The sequence below is a fragment of the Triticum dicoccoides genome, chromosome 7B (genome assembly GCF_002162155.2).
Source record: "Triticum dicoccoides isolate Atlit2015 ecotype Zavitan chromosome 7B, WEW_v2.0, whole genome shotgun sequence".
Lineage (NCBI taxonomy): Eukaryota > Viridiplantae > Streptophyta > Magnoliopsida > Poales > Poaceae > Triticum > Triticum dicoccoides.
Window position 1 is genome coordinate 560,604,528 of NC_041393.1, and position 7,588 is coordinate 560,612,115.

Sequence of the window (7,588 nt, forward strand, 5' to 3'; positions counted from 1 at the left end):
CAAGCCAAAATAGACATCAGGGATAATGCTTGACAGATTAACAAAATCTAAAGGAGGAAGAATGGAGATCCATTTTGAGGCAGGTTTAAAAAAGCCACGTGATGCTACAGAGTCACCCAAGTTAGTATCAGAGGCAGCCGTTGCCGTTAGGTGTCATGCACGTATCCTCCCAACGTGGATCTAGTACAGGAATGAGAAAGACAATACCCAGTTTAACACCTTCCTTGACCATTTATCCGTAAGTAATGTTATTCATCGCAATTAGTAATATTGTCTTGCTCTGTCCCATACTTTCTAGCTTCCTCCTAATAAGACTCACATTCTTTTTTCAACAGATGAGGTTCAAGTTGGATCCGAAAGATGATGCAACTAAACAAGCATGCACTCATGTTTTTCAGTCTGCTCTGCGACAGTATCGGTACCACCTTAGAAAATCTCACTTTGAAGGCAAGGCTAACAATGAAATCTCCCAAACATCTCCAGTGGAATATATTACAGATGAAGACTGGATAGCCCTCGTTAAACACTGGTCTGATCCAAAGTATCAGGTAGGCTATATGTATTTGATCAGACCACATATTGAACTTGTATTTATGTATGTGCCTTACAAGTGTATCTTCTTCTAGGCTAACTGTTTGAAGAACAAAACCAACCGTTCTAAAGTGAAATTCCAACAGACAACAGGATCTCGTAGCTATATTGCACACGGTGAGGCTCTTGTAAATAGCTGCTACATCCTTATTTTTTGTGCCATATTATCGTATCTATATTGACTTGTTCCAAATACAGAGGAAAGCCCGTGCTGACCAAAAATAACCTGAACCGAATGCAGTGCAAATCTTCAAGGACTGCCACACCAGCAAGATGGAGGGCATGAGAACACCAGTTCAAGCCGATGTTGTAAGTCCTTAATCCTCCTGCCTTGAACTGATTGGTAATGTGATGTGTTCATTTAACTACTTGGTTTGCAGCCAATGTCAGTTACTCTGTTCACTTTTATACATAGTTGTCGTAACGTATCATTTCACCTTACATGGTTTAAAAGAGATGAAGGATATTCTTTTGGGCTTGATCTGTAATCTAGTTGTTATGTTCACGTGCACACACAATGATAAAATAGCCTGTTTGTTTTATATCTGTTTGCCCATGATATGAATGATGTCATACTATGTTCATCCTACTTTAAACCATGTCTCTTTATCCTTAGATGTCAACGAATGTGAGGAAATAGACAATACAGTAGGCATGCTACATGGACATATGTTCTGAAAGTGATTTTATTATGTAGTTGGCACTACAATACATGCTAATGTATTACAGTAGTTCACCAAAATAAGTTATGTATAAACGTTTAACCTACTTTGTTTGTTTTTGTCTCATTAGTAACTTATTTGATACACTAATCTACAAGTTCAAACTTTCAGGAAGCTATGGAACAAATGATTGAACAACCACAACCACCTAAAGGTGACGAAGCTACTACAGGCACAATGTCACCTCTTACTGCAGTGTGTCAGTATCTCTCCACTAACAGTGCAAAAAGCACCTTCCTGCGTAATTCTGGGTTGGTTGTCAAGGTAACCTCGTCCAAATCGCCTACTAAACAAAATCTTCCTGCTAGACAGAGTGATATATATGTGCTCCAGACACAAGTCCAATCCCTAATGGACGTTGTTTCGGAAACAAGAATAGTGGTTGAGAAATGTCGTCAAGATATGAATGGTTTTGAAACCAGACTATCAGACATTCGCTTCGTTGTTCAAGAGCAATGGCGGAAAAAAGATGGAGATCGTGCTGCTCCATCAGATTCTACAGCCTGAAACATTAGCCCTCAGGTCAAATGATCTGTGCTTCTATACATCTGATGGTGCTTTTATCTGGAAGGACTATAAACTTTATGCCAACAGGCCTTTTGTCGTATGGTTGGAATTTATTTTGTTGTGATACAACATTTATGATGCTGCCATAGGCTGCAGTAATTACGACGCTATTTTTGTATAGTGTAGGTTTATCTTAGTAATGTATTCGGCCGAAAGCTTCGTAGGATCCCAACATGCCAACATTCGTCGGGCCCATTCCAATTTGGCTAAAAACGATTACGGGCCGAAATTGGCATGTAGCCCACTGAAAATATCTGGGCCTAAATCAGCATAAGCTTTCATATTTTCTGGTAGGCATGTGCCCATAGTGGGCCTTTAACAGGCCTAAACATAATTTGGGCCCTCGGTAAAAATAGGCCGTTTGCAGGTGTAAATATCTCGAGCCCATAAAAAACATGGGCCTTTAATAGACCGAAAGTGAGATTGGGCCCTGATTGTGCCAAATAACCCACTGGACTTAGCAGGCCGAAATGGTGGCCCATTTGCGATGCGGATCTTTGACAGGCCGAAATTCGGACGGGCTGTAAATGCGCCGACCTAATACACGGGCCTTTAACAGGCCGGAACTTCGGTCGGGCTAGATTATCGTCATCTTTATATGGGTCGTTAATGGGCCTGATATGACGTTGGGCCACATATGGCCCATGGTTTATGTCCGGCGTTAACAGGCCGAAAATGACAACAGGCCGAAAGTGGCCCAAATCTATAGTGGGCCTCTAACAGGCCGACTGTCAGACATGGCTGAATATGACCCAAATCCTTCACAGTCGTTTATGGGCCGAAAGTTTTGATGTCCTGTAAATGGGCCCAAATGAAGCCGGGCCTTTAACAGGCCGGAAATACACCGGGCCGTAATTCGGTCCAATTACTTAGCGGACTGTTAACGGGCCAGAAGTGACCATGGGCCGCGTTGATGACAAGTTTAGGACAGGCCGTTGACGGGCCGATTTGACAGAGAATGTTGGGCCTTTAGCTGGGCCAGAAGTGACCATGGGCCGCGTTGATGACAAGTTTAGGACAGGCCGTTGACGGGCCGATTTGACAGAGAATGTTAGGCCTTTAGCTTGGCCGGCCCATTATGGTCTGTATAATCTTGTGGGCCTTTAGCTGGGCCGGCCCATTGTGATCTGCAAAATCTTGTGGGCCTTTAGCTGGGCCGGCCCATTATGGTCTAAAAAATTGTGTGGGCCTTTAGTTGGGCCGGCCCATTATGGTCCGCTAAATTTTGTGGGCCTTTAGCTGGGCCGGCCCATTATGGTCCGCTAAATCTTATGGGCCTTCGGTTGGGCTAGCCCATTTAAACTTTGTGGACCACTTTTGGGCCGGTCCACGTGTCAACATATCATAGGCCCATCTCGACCGTTGGATGAGTGACACCTATGCCAACACAAAGCTGACGCATGGATCTGTCAGCCAATGAGAATTTTACATGTGGAAAATCGGCATTGGTCGTGGCTGTTAACGGGATATCGGATCCAAAATCTGACCCGATAGCTTAACGGTGTTCTGTTACAGTGGATGCCATGTGTCGGTCACCCTTGACGAAAGCACTTCTATGACACGCAATTTATTGTCATGGAAGTGGACACTTCTGTGATGATAATTTTGGTAATGTCATGGAACACTTCTACGACTGCACATGTATGACTATCTTGATTCTGTCATAAAATCGTCATGGATGTACATGCATGACAGAAAACGCGACCTACTGTGACAAACACGTATCATCACGGAAGTGCATTTTTTTGTAGTGCCTTTGCTTAAAATTAAGAATTTCGATCTTGTGGTGCACGCAATAGAGGAAGAAATAGCCATAATAACAAGTAACCGGAAAAGAACACAAAGAGATCTGACGAGAAAAAGGCGAACGAAAAAGAGGGTGAATAAAACGGCAAATTTTTGTGAAGTGGGGGGGATGGAAACGAGAGGAAAATGGAAAATAATGTAAATTGCAAGGAGATGAGGTTTGTGATTAGGAATCTGATAGATGTTGATGATGTCTCCCCGGCAACGGCACCATAAATTCCTTTTGATGTCGCTTGAACTATGTCGGTATTTCCCTAAATAGGAAGCGATAATGCAGTACAGCTACGGTAGGTATTTCCCTCAGTTATGAAACCAAGGTATCAATCCAGTAGGAGAACCAAGCAACACTATATAAACGGTACCTGCACACAAAGAACAAATACTTGCAACCCGACGCGTAAGAGGGGTTGTCAATCCCTCCACGGTAAAAAGATAGATAGATTTGTGGTAGATTGGATAAATATCTGTCGATAAAACACGGAATAAAATAAGTAATAAAAAAGTGGAGCAAGATATTTTTGGGTTTTTGGAATAATAGATCTGAAAATAAAAGCGAATAAAAATAGATCTCAAAGCAAATATGATAAAGAATAGACCCGGGGGTGTAGATTTCACTAAAGGCTTCTCTCAAGAAAATAGCAGACGGTGGGTAAACAAATTAGTGTTGGGAAATTCATAGAAGCTCGAATGATTATGACGATATCCAAGGCAATGATCAATATATAGGCATCACGTCCAAGATTAGTAGACCGACTCCTGCCTGTATCTAATACTATTACTCCACACATCGACCGCTATCCAGCATGCATCTAGTGTATTAAATTCAAGGAGAAACGGAGCAATGCAATAAGAACGATGACATGATGTAGACGAGATCTATGCATGTAGGAATAGCCCCCATCTTGTTATCCTTAATAGTAATGATACATGCATGTCTTGCTGCCCCTTCTGTCAAAAGAACACCGCAAGATCGAACCCATCACAAAGCACCTCTTCCCATGGCAAGAAAAAACGATCTAGTTGGCCTAACTAAACCAAAGATTCGAAGAAGAAATACGAGGCTATAAATAATCATGCATATAAGAGATCGAAGCAGACTCAAATAATATTCATGAATATAGATCTGATCATAAACTCAAAGTTCATCGGATTCCAACAAACATACCACAAAAAGAGTTACATCAAATAGATCTCCAAGAGACCATTGTATTGAGGATCAAAAAGAGAGAAGAAGCGATCTAGCTACTGCCTACGGACCTGTAGGTCTATGGTGAACTACTCATGCACCATCGGAGAGGCACCAATGAGGATGATGAACCCCTCTAGATTGGATCTTCTGGTTCTAGAACTTGCGGCGGCTGGAATTGTGTTTTGTCGACTCCCCTAGGGTTTCTAGAATATTTTGGAATTTATAGGGTGAAGAGGCGGTGTAGGGGGCTCCGAGGTGGGCACAACCCACCTGGGCGCGCCTGGGCCTCATGGCGCGCCCAGGTGTCTTCTTCTCACCACAGCCTCACCTTTGCTACTTATTTGGCCCACTGGGTGTCTTCTGGTTCGGAAAAAATCTTGAACAAGTTTTGCTGCGTTTGGACTCCGTTTGGTACTGATATTCTGGAAAGTAAAAAACAAGCAAGAAACATCAACTGGCATAGGGCACTATGTGAATAGGTTAGTACCCAAAAAAGATATAGAGTTGCTATAAAATGATTGTGAAACATCCAAAAATGATAATATAACAGCATCGAACAATCAAAAATTATAGATACGTTGGAGACGTATCAACGTCCCCTTACCACAGACAAGGGATCGAGCACTTATGACTCTAGCTATTTGCAATGCGGTAGCCAGTGTTAGCGTCCCCCTTCAGGAGCCGATATTCGCCCCCTCTATGTGTATTGAGAATCAAAAGTATTTATATTTTTCTTGTTCCATGCCATATTTGTATTTAATTAGCACACTTTTGGCACGTATTTAAATATATTTTTATTATTTTTATGGACTATCTATTAACACAGTGCCCAGTGCAAGTTGCTGTTTTTTGTTGTTTTGGACTTCGCAAAAAAAATTTGTCAGACACAAAAAATCCAGAAAAATATCAGCAGAATAATCAAGTCTAGAAGGTTCCGGGGGCACCGGCATAGACCAGGCAGACACCAAGGGGCCTCATGCGCCGTAGGGGGCATTGCTTTGCTGCGTGAGTTGTGAGAATTCCACCCCTGGACTACGGGTTTTCATGGCAGTGGCCAAGATTAAATACCTCCACTTTGTAGTTTAATACAATAGCCATATGAGATGCCATACATGCTTATGCTTAATTTGATGTAAACCCTAAGGTGATGTTGATCAAGTGATGAATTATTTCTTTATGTTCATATTTATGGATGCATGTATAATTGATTTATATATGCATATTTCTCTCCGATTTCATGTCTAGTCTTGGCCACTTTAGATTGGTAATAAACAACGGCAGGGGTGTGCATTAGTTGGTTTCAATGTTTCAAGTAAGCTAGCACACTGCTAGGAAGTGGAAAAGGCTTGTATTGTATTATTGCCGCTAAGGATGAATTTTTGGATGGAGACTAAACTGAGTCATGAAGACAACAATAGGCCTTCTTGCTTATCTATGTTTACACTTATTGCTTGGATGGTGCAAGAGGTATATTGACCTACAAGTGGGTTATTAGCTATATATGCAAGGAGGATCTCGGTCTATGGAGTTATGGACGTACTACCTATATAATATCAACACATATGAACTTCTTATACTATGTTCTTCATTTACCATCATGACATGGGTAAGATCTTGGAGCATCTAGTTTATTTACTACAACATATTTCGTGTGTTGCGGCGAGAAACTGCTGAAAATGGGTAGGCCAAAGGTGTGGCTAACTGGACTGATGACGTGAATAATTTTCACGATTAACTCAATGAGATGCCAAGCACATGACATGATGAACATGCATGATTTGTTGGTGTAATAAGGCTGAATGCATAGGAAAAACTAGGTGATACCTCGCGGATTCCTGCGGGAATTGGTTGCAAATATTATTTTTATGACATTTTATTTTCTGCATTTTCAATATGAAGATGAAGACTAAAAATACATATGATCTTTATATTTGGTTATTATATAGTTGTAAAATATCTATAGAATAAAAGTAAGTATTTTTCATGCATGTTGAGAGAAATAAAAGTAGTGTGGTAGATGATATGCATAGCAATTGTCTTAAGATGGTTTAGTTACTTGTTTACTTGCAACTATATTGAGTAATTTTTTATCTAAAGGTGCTTCATGTTGCTTATGTACCATTGCTTCAACTTCTCTTCCACCTAATAATACATTGACTTGGGAGACTAGTTGATGGCTTGATTGAAATTGCTTTGTTTACTTTGGTAACTAATGAGAGCTGATGACTTTGGTGGAACCATGGCGCCGTGATTTTCAACTCATACCAGGCATTCCCCTTGGAGTACGTGGTTGGATGTATAGTACAGTGTTTAGCCTCTAGACATATCATGCTATGTTAATGAATTAAAATATTAGGTGCATGCGCCCACCTTTATATATCCACTTCATCATATTGATGCCTCTTTAGTATTCTTCATCGCATTCTCCCAACTTGAGACTAGTGCATACTCTGCTGTTATATGCAAGTCTCATGGGAATTATTTCCTATTGAGCTATCGACACATTGTGCAGATCTTTGAAAGGATGTGAAATGCATATGGTATTTTTGCTTGGTTGAGACCAGAAAAAAAAACCTAATCTATTGCTAGATATAGCAACAAAAAAACATCATTGTTGCTACATGTAGTCGATGACTCTAAAACTGGCAAGCTACGTTCATGGGTATTGTAGGTGGTCATTCATATAAACGATATTGGATACATCATTATTGCC